Here is a 13,146-nt window from a genome sequence, read left to right on the forward strand (position 1 = left end):
TGGTCACTCTATATTATTTTGGTTGTGCTCCCTGCCGTGTGATTATCAACATGGCTTCTGCCTTATCTAGCACCGGAAGGGTACATGTATGATTTGGAAGCAAACTGGCACCTTGAGAAATGTAAGAACTTGTCGACCTTTGGTTTGTGAATTTTCTGGAATTTGGAATCTCAGCCACAGTCTGGTCCAATGTTTATTTAACTGCTTTGTGAATTTTAGGAGATTTTGTTCGTGTTTATGTTACATTTAGTAAACTGAATGAAAAAACAAGGAATTTACTCCTGCTGTTTACTTGTCAGGGTGTAAGATAAATATATTCTCATTTGATTAGATTAGATTACGTACAGTGTGGAAACAGGCCCTTCGGCCCAACAAGTCCACACCGCACCCGCCAAAGCGCAACCCACCCATACCCCTGCATCTACCCCTTACTTAACACTACGGGCAATTTAGCATGGCCAATTCACCTAACCTGCACATCTTTGGAGTGTGGGAGGAAACCAGAGCACCCGGAGGAAACCCACGCAGACACAGGGAGAACGTGCAAACTCCACACAGTCAGTCGCCTGAGGCGGGAATTGAACCCGGATCTCTGGCGCTGTGAGGCAGCAGTGCTAACCACTGTGCCACCGTGCCGCCCAGAGTATTTCTGGGAGCAATACTCACATTCGAAAGTTGTCTTTGAATCTTTGCTTTCTTGTGCCATTTTCCGCATGGCCTGCTGGGCTAAGACGGAAACAATGAGCAATGTAAGTCCTGCCAGAGATTCATTCCATATCCTACCAATGGCAGCATATTGAAAAGATATGGCTATCCATGTTCTAAGGGAAAAAGTGAGGACTGCAGATGCTGGAGATCAGAGTTAAGAGTGTGATGCTGGAAAAGCGCAGCAGGTCAGGTAGTGTCCAAGGAACAGGAGAATCGATGTTTCGGGCATAAGCCCTTCATCAGGAATATTCATGTACTACAACCAGTTTGAATTGGAATTAAATAGGATTGTGGCTAATTCTTCAAACAAGAGGAGTGATCTGGTAGAATTGGTGACAACCTAAAGTTAAAGCACATTGGAGATGAGAATAAAATAGGGCTAAATATAAATGGTCACGGGACATGGCTACAATTATAGAATCAATGTTTATATTAACTGCCGGTGAGGTGCCAGAAGACTGGAGGTTGGCTAACATGGTGCCACTGTTTAAGAAAGGTGGTAAGGACAAGTCAGGAAACTATAGACCAGCGAGCCTGACGTTGATGGTGGGCAAGTTGATGGTGGGAATCCTGAGGGACAGGATGTACATATATTTGGAAGGGCAAGGACTGATTTGGGATAGTCAACATGGCTTTGTGCGTGGGAAATCATGTCTGGCAAACTTGATTGAGTTTTTTGAAGAAGTAACGAAGAGGATTGATGAGGACAGAACAGTGAACGGGATCTATATGAACTTCAGTATGGCGTTCGACAAGGTTCCCCATGGGAGACTGGTTAGCAAAGTCAGATCTCATGAAATACGGGGAGAACTAGCCATTTGGGTACAGAACCGACTCAAAGATAGAAGACAGAGGGCAGTAGTGGAGGGTTGTTTTTCAGACTGGAGGCCTGTGACCAGTGGAGTGCTACAAGGATCAGGGCAGGGTCCACTACTTTTCATCATTTATATAAATGATTTGGATGTGAGCATAAGAGGTATAGTTAGTAAGTTTGCAGACAACACCAAAATTGGAGGTGTAGTGGACAGCGAAGAGGATTACCTCAGATTACACCGGGATCTTGATCAGATGGGCCAATGGGCTGAGAAGTGGCAGATGGAGTTTAATTTAGATAAATGCAAGGTGCTGCATTTTGGGAAAACAAATTTTAGCTGGACTTATACACTTAATGGTAAGGTCCTTGGGAGTGTTGCTGAACAAAGAGACATTGGAGTGCAGATTCATAGCTCCTTGAAAGTGAAGTCTCAGGTAGATAGGATAGTGAAGAAGGCATTTGGTATGATTTCTTTTATTGGTCAGAGTATTGAACACAGGAGTTGGGAGGTCATATTGCGGCTGTACAGGACATTGGTTAGGCACTGTTGGAATATTGCGTGCAATTCTGGTCTCCTTCCTTTCGGAAAGATGTTATGAAACTTGGAAGGGTTCAGAAAAGATTTCCAAGGATGTTGCCAGAATTGGAGGATTTGAGTTATAGGGAGAGCTTGAATAAGCTAGGGCTGTTTTCCCTGGAGTGTCGAAGGCTGAGGGGTGACCTTATCAAGCTTTACAAAATCAGGAGGGGCATGAATAGGATAAATAAACAAAGTCTTTTCCCTGGAGTGGGGGAGTCCAGAACAAGAGGGCATAGGTTTAGGGCGAGAGGGGAAAGATATGAAAGAGACTTAAGGGGCAATGTTTTCACACAGAGGGTGGTACGTGTATGGAATGAGCTGCCAAATGAAGTGGTGGAGGCTGGTACAATTGCAACATTTAAAAGGAACCTGGATGGGTAAATGAATAGGATGGGTTTACAGGGCTATGGGCCAGCTGCTGGGTTGGGATATCTGGTCAGCATGGGCGGGTTGGGCCGAAGGGTTTTTTTCCGTGCTGTACATCTCTGTGACTCTATAACTGCCAAAACAAAACAAAGCCAATTTCAAATGTTGTAGAGCAACATGTATAACATCAAAAATTAAGGCAAAGTAGAATGGTTAACCCAGTTATAGTAATGATGATTGAAATATTGCTACATGAAGAATAGGACTGGCCATTAATTATTCAAGATTTAATGTATTTGGCAAAAAATTGCACTGGAGTAAAGCAAATAGGCAACTACTGAGTCGACATAAAGCTAGTAACTCGTAAAAAGGACAAAGGTAACATGATATATACAAAATATGCATGGATTGCACTAAGGAGGGATTGATCTCGACAAATACAGTTATCATCACATTCTGGTCATGTTAGGAAATGTAGACAACACTGTAGACTTGGTGGAATATGTAGAGGCAGCATCCAAGGAGCAGGAAAATCAACATTTCGGGCAAAAGCCCTTCATCAGCCTCATTCCTGATGAAGGGCTTTTGCCCGAAACATCGATTTCCCTGCTGCTCGGATGCTGCCTGACCTGCTGTGCTTTTCCAGCACCACTCTAACCTTGACTCTGATCTCTAAGCATCTGCAGTCTTCACTTTTGCCTTGGTGGAATATATAGCCAGTTCTATGGGAAGCTTGCTAAGAATGTGAGGTGTAAAACTTAAACGATCTTCACAGTTTGAATCAACAGTGTTGGGGTGATGAGGGAATAGGCAGGCAACATTGGTAGGCTCACAGTGACGCCAAACATCCTGGTGCTAATGAGAAAATGAAAGGGACATCTTCAAAGCAGGCATAGCCCTGTTTATTGATAAAAATAGGTGATTATGTGCTAAGATAGCAAATGATAAGTGAACATTGTAATGAATTATGAGAATTAAGACTATAAATTGTCATTCTGACTCTATATCAGAGAGAGACTTTGGTAGAGTTTTCCAAGACTGGGTCCCAGCACATACTTATAAAATAGTCTCTGATAGCTGTGCTTGTTGAAACCAACACGACAAAAGCAATTGGCCTGAAACTAGTGAGATATATGTAGACACCTTTTTTGGCATTTGCATTATGCCATCTTGTTTAAATGAGGTCTAGGCACCCCAGCCCCTCTTTGACTCCTAGAATATTTGGTGTAGCCCAAGAGTTGGCTAAATATTGGATAAAAACCCATCTGAAGGAAACAAAAAGTAGTAAAAATCATATTGGATTTAATTGTTGCCTTTCAAAGTTTACTGTCCACATCTACTTGGGGTATTTGTAAGGACAAGGGGTCACTGGAGAAGGGTTGAGAAGGAAATGATAATGGATAGAGTAGATTGCTGATGGAGGCTGATTACAGGGAGGGAAGCAGATCACAGCAGGTTAGCTGTGGACTGGCAGTATCCTTAACCCATAAGCAATGTCAAAAGAAATCACTAGCAGTTGGACCTGACAGTCCTCCCTTAAACTGTTGGGGTTCCCAAATCGTGTGGAAACCCAGCCATTAAAAGGCCATTAAAACATTGATGACATGTGGCCTCATGTACATGTTACAATCCAATGGGATTACTTGATTCGATTCCCCAGCTATCCCATGATTCAACTAGTAGTTGGCAAGTTCATGATGGTCTGGGTTTAAGTTTACCAATTTCCAGAATTCAATCCTGTGCCACCTTGTCTCCTGGCTGTGCTGGGTGTTAACATTCCCCTCATTGTGTCTTTAATGTGGTATAATCTTTGTATTTTCAATTTTTTACCAGGACAATGACTAATGTGAAACATCAACCACGCTAATATTACCACACATCCTGTTAATGTCTTAGGCCCAGAATGGTGCAAGACAGATCAAGAGTTATTGGAGTCATCTGCAGCGCAGAAGGAGCCCACTTTATCCATTATATCCATACTGGCCACATCATACACAGAATAACATCCATGGAATCTTTGTCCAAATGCAGAATTGGCTCTCATATATTCAGCTCTCTGGTTGTTGATTAAACAAAACTAGACTCCCATGGGACAGAGGTAGTAACCATTGCTGTTTAAGAAACCAAATCCCTAATGTTTGGTACAAGACTGTAGTTGTGAAGAATTATTTTATTTATGTTTCAAAAGGATTGTGCAGCTTTTCACAAACAGAATCCCTGGACAGTGTGGTTTGGTCTTATGCATCTATATTTCTGTAGTGTTGCAGTGACCATTAATAGGAACAATATTGTGACCTTTGCTTTGCATTTTGCTTGTTGTTTACATCACTTGAGTTAAACAGTTCCAACTCCTACAGGGCCTCAAAAACTAATTCATAACAGCCCTGCATTGTGAGGCTTGTCTCCGTTGCATTCATAGAAAGAAGGGAAAAACACTATTCACTAATTGTAGCATTTGGAAAGAGTTTCTTCTGTTTGCTGAACGCCTCATTGGCCAAGTGGAGACAATGAGGGATAGGGAAGGCCCAGGGAATGGGGATATCAAAGGTTGCACATTGTCCAGATTAGAACCTGGAGGGATCGGAGGCAGAAAAAGTCAGAAGGCTTGGACTGGATGAGATCAGGGAACAGAAGAGACAGGGAGCAATCAGAAAGATCTGAGGCAGATTGGAAGGTTTGTAGGAGAGATTGAAGGTCACAGCTGGTATGCGCAGAGGAGAGGGGGATTAGAAAGACTGTGGAGGATGGAATTGATAAACTTGTATTGTTCGGTGGCATATGGTTTTCTTCTTTTGGGGGGGGGTGACTAGGCTGTAGGTAGGTTCAACCATTGATTAGTGATTTTATGATTGATGATTTTATTGCCATGTGTATTTTACAGTGTGAGAAATGGTAAAACACAGTGAAAAGCTTTTCCACTGGTGCCATGATCAGGCACCATATTGAATAGTTTTAGGAAAAAATGGAAAATAAAGCTTAAAACAGATTCCACCAATTCTAACCCAGCCCATCATTAACAACGCCTGCATTGCCATCCCTCCTCCACCATCGACACCCAAACCAACCAGTGTTGACGTCACCTCTCTTCAGGCACCACCTTTTGCTGCTAGGTCAATTCTCCTCTACCACACCTTGTCACCGCCTGCTTTGGACCCACCAACATCACCGTCACATCTCTTGCCGCTGTGCCCACCTTGGTGATGCTGTTGTGATGCCCTTATGCCGCTGCCAGCACCAGACCCAACCAACATCAGAGACACCGATCCTCAGGCACCATGTTTCACTGCTGGATCGACCTCGCCGATGTAGCTGCCATCAATTCCTTATGCCAGGTCCTGTGCTCGGCACGCAAAAGTAAGTAAGGATTCATTCGCTGCTGCTCACTCAGGTCCGCACTGGGCCCACTCACTGATGTCAGGAGGTCCGCAGTGGGATTCCTCACCGCTGCTAATTGTTAGTAAAAGGAAGTCACAAAAGTTAAAAAAAAAGTAAAGAGAAAAGAAAGAAAAGCATTTGGAATTGACGAGCTGTGACCCAGGAGCCCTACTCCGCCACTATCTTGATGATATGAACATTGGGACTGATTGACTGTGAGATGGGAAGCAGGTTAGCTCATGCCTGTACCTGGCTCGATACCAAACTCTCCCATTCCTTTGTTGAGCTTCCAGCTCTCTCGAGGCCCCGCAGAAATTTGTCCGGCAGGAAACCATGTGATGAGGGATGAGGACACATTGGAGGTGGTCAGTGTTCAGATTTGAGATATTTAAATTTCAACATCCAAGCTGAGCCAAACTCACCTTCAGCCGAGTGACATTTTGAAAAAGCGACATGTCGCCGATGGAAATGTTTGCAGGTTGTTTTGTGATGACTTCAAAATCAAAATATGGCTCATAAATTGCTGTGCTTAATTTCTAACTGTTAAAGCATCAGGGTGAAAATTGTGGCAGAATTCAAGAGGCATCTTGAATCTTTAGAATTTGAATTTAGTTCCCATTGAGTTAATGTTCAGAACTGAGAAGGTGAAAATTGAAAATTGAGTGTTTGAAAATTGGTGACGCATTCCCCAAAACATGTGGCAGGATAATCTTTTATCCTTTTAATCCAGGATTGAAAACACCACAGAGGTTGACACTTGACCTCAATAATCATAGCTCCATGATGGGTTTGCTAACACTCCATGCTGGAATTAGGTCGCCCTTGGACAGAGAAAGCTGACCCCTTCCTCCTAATCCCAGCCAAATCTGCCCTGTATAAGTGCTAATGTCAGTATTGGATTTGGAAAGTTCCAGCTACCATGCCTGCTTGGTGTTTAATTACCTGGTTTCACCCAAGGTAGCAGCACTAGCACTGCTACTGGCTTAGGGAATACAAGTCAGAATATACAAAATCTGTCTATTGCCAGCTGTTGATTTCCCACATGGGATGTAAGCTGATGTTGGTTGAGGTCAAAATCACATTTGGCTGGCGATGTCCTATCGTTCAAACAATGTGTCGATCCTTATTGCTGAGTGGCGTGGTGATGTTAATGGTGCAAGTGATGAATGTTAAGTGATTCAATGGCAATAATGACAACTAAACCAAGAAACAGAGTGTGCGCCATTGTCTATGGAACAGGATGGTCTGCTCAGATGAAAAGAAAATGGAAAACAGGCAAGAAAAGATATGTCCTGAAATAAGAAAATGGGACTTTATTTTGCATTTGTTTCAGGAACTAAAGTTCCAAAATGCCAGAACCTAAACCGTGTATCATAAACCATGTACAAGAGATTAAGTGCTGACTGAGTCCAACAGATAGAGCATTATTATCGACTAAAAATGTCTGTAATTTCGTTTTAAAAATGTGCATTAGGTCATTTGTTGATGTTGGATTAAGTAGAATGAAATGGAAGTAATCTAATTTATTTTTCAAAGTCTATGCTTCAAACTTGTTAAAACATCTCATCACATGGTGTTGACTATGACTTACAAAGACATTTAGTTATGTCATCTGACTTTTTTAAAACAGTAGTTTGGTGTGGACACGCATGATACAGCTGCTTTGGCTCATTAAAGTGTTCCCTTTTTTTGCTTTAGCTGTGCTTTTCATTAGAAACATCTTAAACTAATTTAAAGTCAAACATCTGAATAAACATGTTGTAAAAGTGTTTATGTATTGAAGTGGGCCATTTCAAGGTATGATATTTGGATGGAATTTGTAATTTCTCTTTTACAACACAAACAGGCTGCCAGAGAGAGGAAGTTCGATCTGAATTAATATATTTGTTACAGTGGAAATAGAATGGAAATAGCTTAAACCACAAATAAAACTGTTCCATTCATATGTGCCAGGACAGAACGTTTTCTTGCAAAATACAGACTTTGGCTTTTGGCCACCTTAGGCTTTCCCTTTAAAAGTACCTTAACAGATTATTTGTTTAAGGTTGGCTCGTGTGAATAGATCCAAGTTCTTTCAAAATTAAGATTAATCTAATTGCACATTTGGGAGGCAGATGATTTTGCTATACATCATTTGGAGCATTTCCATGTTGCAAAGTTACTTGTTGGAAGTTTTTTGTGTCAAGAAGTAAACTGTTTGATCATACAAAGCTAACAACAAAAAGGGGGGAGAAATTACGTGGGCAACATATGGAAGCTTACTTCAATATGAGCAAGTTCAAAGAGCTTAGACCCTTGATTCTAGCTTGCAAAGCAGTTGGTGTGGGCAGCTGTTCAGTTTCATATAACAGGTCAATGTTTGTCACTGAGAGCGCCTTACATTTTACAAGATAAACTGTTTACACTGCCAGAATAAATATCCGCAGATACAACCGGTACACTTGTTATTACAATAATATTACTTCTAATAAGAATATTACTAAATCACAGTTACCTGAGGGAAAACTAAAATGCACACACCAGCAGACCTCTAGATGCTGTTTTAAACTTCATGGTGAAAATCTCCAGCTGAAATGGATTTTTGGATTGTTGTAAATGGCTGTGACTTGTTCTGTAAGCTGCTTGATTTGTAAATGATGAGCAACAAAGCTCAGAGGCCTCTACCTGGCAGAGCTCAAGAGCAGGTCACACTCTACCCACTGGTAATGGTGTTCTGGGAGCAAGGAATTACAACCTTGGTGGTGTGGGTCCTATTGGATAAGGGAATATTGCTAAAATAAATCACAAATGGAATGGAAGCTAATTTTGGTGCAGGTTGTTGACTTTTTTTAGAAACCCATTTAACATCTCAACAAAGATGGCTGCTATAACCATGTGACTGTACTGAGCAATAACTTTCCAGAAACTTCTCCGAGATCAATGTCAGGAAGCCAATCAAAACCCACATACTTGCTGATGGGTGTGTGATGTTATCTGTTCTAATCTGCTTTAAAGGCAGTTACACTTAATTGCAAATTACACCTCTCCTAAAAGATGCATAACTTCTTCATATTTTATCATTCTTGGGATGGTGCTGAGCTTGCATTTATTTTTCGGAGCACTTAGAATCAACCAAATTACTATGGATCTGGAGTCACATACCAGACCAGTTTAACAACATCAGTTTCCTTCTCTAAAGGACAGTAGTGAACCAGATGGGTTTTTCCACCAACAATTTTGTGGTTAATTCCATTTTCAAGTTAATCTGCTATGGTCAGATTTGAACCCAGATCTGCAGAACATTACCACTCGGCCATTACGTTCCTTAGTCAGTTGTCTATGGTCATTCTATGTGCAATACAAACCTTGTGTTGATGGTAACTGCTTCGTGCCCTGTGGGAGGATTGACTCTCAAATACTGAATCCAATTGCTTTTTTAACCATAGCTGTTCAGGGGGTCAGCAATGCTCCTTACAACATTGACTGATGATCCGAAGAGCTTTAATTCCAGGTTACAAAGGAAAAGCCTCTGACCTGTACAAAGGAGCTAACAAGTAATTGTACTCTCTGCAAAACCTTCTTTTCACAAAACAGAAGTTTCACTTCCTCAGAATACTTATGAAGAGAGTTTCAAAGAGAAACAGTCTAGATTCCCTGAACTGATGGCTAGCCAATTAACCACCCCAACAAAACAATTTGAGACTGCTAATTCTCGGAGCTTTGGATTTTTGGATTACATCTTAAAAGCAACAATATTGTTAAACTGACATCCTCAACTGTTTTGTGCTTAAATTGTTATTGGCTGAATAATCTCTTTATCCTTTCTGATGCTATTTCTTTGTGTGTGGTCATTTGCCTGTGTTGAGAAGTGTTTGAGGGAGTGTGAAATAGACCCTACTTCTGGTTTTAACTTTATCACAGTGTTGTATAGAACGGGTTGGCAATCAAACTTCAAGCACACTGGACAAAGGAATGACAGTGAGAAGTGAAATAGTTAATACAGGACTGAAGGTGTTATGTCTGAATGCACACAGTATAAGGAATAAGGTAAATGAGCTTGAGGCACAGATCAAAATTGGCAGGTATGACATGATGGGCATCATAGAGACGGGGCTGCGAGGGGATCAGGATTGCGAGCTGAATATGCAAGGATATGCATCATATCAAAAAGATGGGCAGGGGGGGTGCGGTTGTTTTATTAGTAAGAAATGGAATTAAATCAGTGGTAAGAAACAAAGTAGAGTCAGGGATGTAGAATCTGTGTGGGTAGAATTGAAGAACCACAGAGGTTAAAAAAATACATGGCTGGCATTACGTACAGGCCTCCACATAGTAATCAGGAGCTGGGGTGCAAGATACACCAGGAGACAGAAAAGATGTGTGGGAAAGGCAAAGTTAAAGTGATCATGGGGGATTTCAAATGCAGGGAGACTGGGAAAATTAGGTTGGTAGTGGATTGAAAGAAAAGGAATTTGTGGAAAGTCTATGAGATGGCTCTTTGGAGCAGCTTGTGGTATGACCCACCAGGGAACAGGCAATACTGGATTTTGTGCTGTGCAATGAGGCAGACTTGATAAGGGAGCTTAAGGTGAAGGAGCCTTTCGGAGGCAGTTATCATAATATGATTGAATTTATTCTGCAATTTGAGACAGAGAAGATACAATTAGAGGTAACAGTATGACAATTGGATAAAGGCAACTTCACATGCATGAGGAAGGAGCTGGGTAGAATTGACTGGGAGAGGAGCCTAGCAGGAAAGACAGTGGAACAGCAATGGCAAAAGTTTCTGGGAGTAATTCAGGAGACACAGCAGAGATTCATCCCGAGGAAAAAGAAGCATGGTACAGGGAGGATGAGGCAACCATGGCTGACTAGAGGGGTCAAGGATAGCATAAAAGCAAAAGAGGTGGCACGGTGGCTCAATGGTTAGCACTGCTGCCTCACAGCGCCAGGGACCCAGGTTCAATTCCTGCCTCGGGCAGCTGTCTGTGTGGAGTTTGTACATTCTCCCTGTGTCTGTGTGGGTTTCCTCCCATAGTCCAAAGATGTGCAATTTAGGTGAATTGGCCATGCTAACTTCCCTGTAGTGTTGGGTGGATTAGTCAGTGGTAAATGTAGGGGAATGGGTCTGGATGGGTTGCTCTTCAGAGGGTTAGTGTGGACTTGTTGGGTCTGTTTCTACACTGTAGGGAATCTAATCCAGTAGGCATATAATGTGGTGAAGGACAGTGGGAAACCAGTGGGAAGCTTACGAAGACCAACAGACGACAGCAAAAAAAAAAATAAGGAAGGAAAATATTAAATATGAGGGGAACCTAGCCAACAATATAAAGGAACACAGTAAAAGTTTATTTAGATTATATAAATAGCAAAAGAGGGGCAAAAGTTGAAATTGGGTCACTGAACAATGATGCTGGAGAGGTCGTAGTGGGGAACAAGGAAATGGCTGAGGAAGTGAATAATTACTTCGTGTCAGTCTTCATGGTGGAAGACACGAGTAATGTTCCCAAAATTCAAGAGATGAAGGGGCAGAGCTGAATATGGTGGCTATCACTAAGGAGAAGGTGCTAGAAAAAACTGAATGGCCTGAAGGTGGATTAATCATCTGGGCCAGATGGACCCCACCCCAGAGTTCTAAGTGAGATAGGTGAAGAGATAGTGGAAACGTTAGTGGTGATCTTTCAGGAATCACTAGAATCAGGGAAGGTCCCAGAGGCCTGGAAAATCATTAACGTGTTACCATTGTTAAAAAAGGAGTAAGGCAAAAGGTGAAAAATTACAAATCAATTAGCCTAATCTCAGTCATTGGTAAGATCCTGGAATCCATTGTGAAGGATGAGCTTTGTGAATACTTGGAAGTGTTTGGTAAAATAGGACAAAACCAGCACAGTTTCATCAAAGGTAGGTCATGCCTGACAAATCTGCTGGAATTCTTTGGGGAAGTAATGAGCAGGTTAGACCAAGCAGAGCCAATTGATATTATCTACCTGGACTTCAAGAAGGCCTTTGTGAAGGTGTCACACAGGAGGTGACTGAGTAAGATAAGGGCCCATGGTGTCAGAACTAAGGTGCTAGCATGTATAGAAGCATGGCTGTCTGACAGAAAGCAAAGAGTTAGGGGTAAAGGGTCCTTCTCAGGATCGTAGCTGGTGACATGTGGTTCTGCGAGGCTCAGTGTTGGGACCACAACTTTTCACTTTCAACATTAACAATCTAGATGAAGGAACTGAGGGCATTCTGGCTAAGTTTGCAGATAACTCAAAGATAGTTAGATTGACAGGTACCATTGAGGAGGCTGGGAGACTACAAAAGGATTTGGACAGGTTAGGAGAGTGGGCAAAGAAGTGGCAGATGGAGTACAACGTGGGAAAGTATGAGGTCATGCACTTTGGTCGGAAGAATATCGGCATGGACTATCTTCTGAATGGGAGAAAATTCAGAAATCTGAAGTGCAAAGAGACTTGTGAGTTCTAGTCCAGGATCCTCTCAAGGTAAACTTGCAGGTTGACTAAGTAGTTAGGAAGGCAAATGCAATGATGGCATTTATTTTGAGAGGACTTGAATATAAAAGCAGGGATGTACTTCTGAGGCTCGATAAGGCTCTAGTCAGACCACATTTGGAATATTGTGCGCAGGTTTAGGCTCCATATCTCAGGAAGGATGTACTGGCCCTGGAGCAGGTTTAGAGGAAGTTCACAAGAATGATCCAAGGAATGAAAGGCTTAACAGACGAGGAACGTTTGAGGTCTCAGGGTTTATACTCGATGGAGTTTAGAAGGATTGGGGGGGTGGGGTCTAACTGAAACATACAGAATACTAAATGGCCTGGACAGAGTAGATGTTGGGAAAACGTTTCCATTGGTAGGAGGGACTAGGACCCGAGGGCACAGCCTTCTAGTCAAGGGAAGACCTTTTAGAACGAAGATAAGGAGAAATCTCTTCAGCCGGAGAGTGGTGAATCTATGGAATCCATTGTCACAGAAGGATATGGAGGCCAGGTCATTGAATATATTTAAGAATGAGAAGGATGATTCTTGAGTATCAAGGGGGCCAAGGGTTACAGGGAGAAAGCAGGAGAATGGCATTGAGAAACCTAACAGTCATGATTGAATGGTGGAGCAGACCCGATGGGCTGAATGGCCTAATTTCATCTCTATGTCTTATGTTCTTATGGTTCTTAGAAAGTCTGTACCCACAAAAACAAAGGAGTGGGGGAAATAAACACCCACTGTTTCAGGAAAATTTAAGTCACAGTGTGATAAGGGCAGTTTATGAAATTAGGGAGAGAGATTTGTTTTAGAAACTGCAATCCGCCCATGATAAA

General features: G+C 42.1%; 1 protein-coding gene across 2 annotated transcripts in view; it reads left to right on the forward strand.

Moving 5' to 3' along the window:
* The window catches only part of bmp5 (bone morphogenetic protein 5), a 135,722-nt gene that overhangs the window by 98,580 nt on the left and 23,996 nt on the right, over positions 1 to 13,146 (forward strand). The window lies entirely within an intron of this gene.

This window comes from Chiloscyllium punctatum, chromosome 3, assembly GCF_047496795.1.
Source record: "Chiloscyllium punctatum isolate Juve2018m chromosome 3, sChiPun1.3, whole genome shotgun sequence".
Taxonomy (NCBI): Eukaryota; Metazoa; Chordata; class Chondrichthyes; order Orectolobiformes; family Hemiscylliidae; genus Chiloscyllium; species Chiloscyllium punctatum.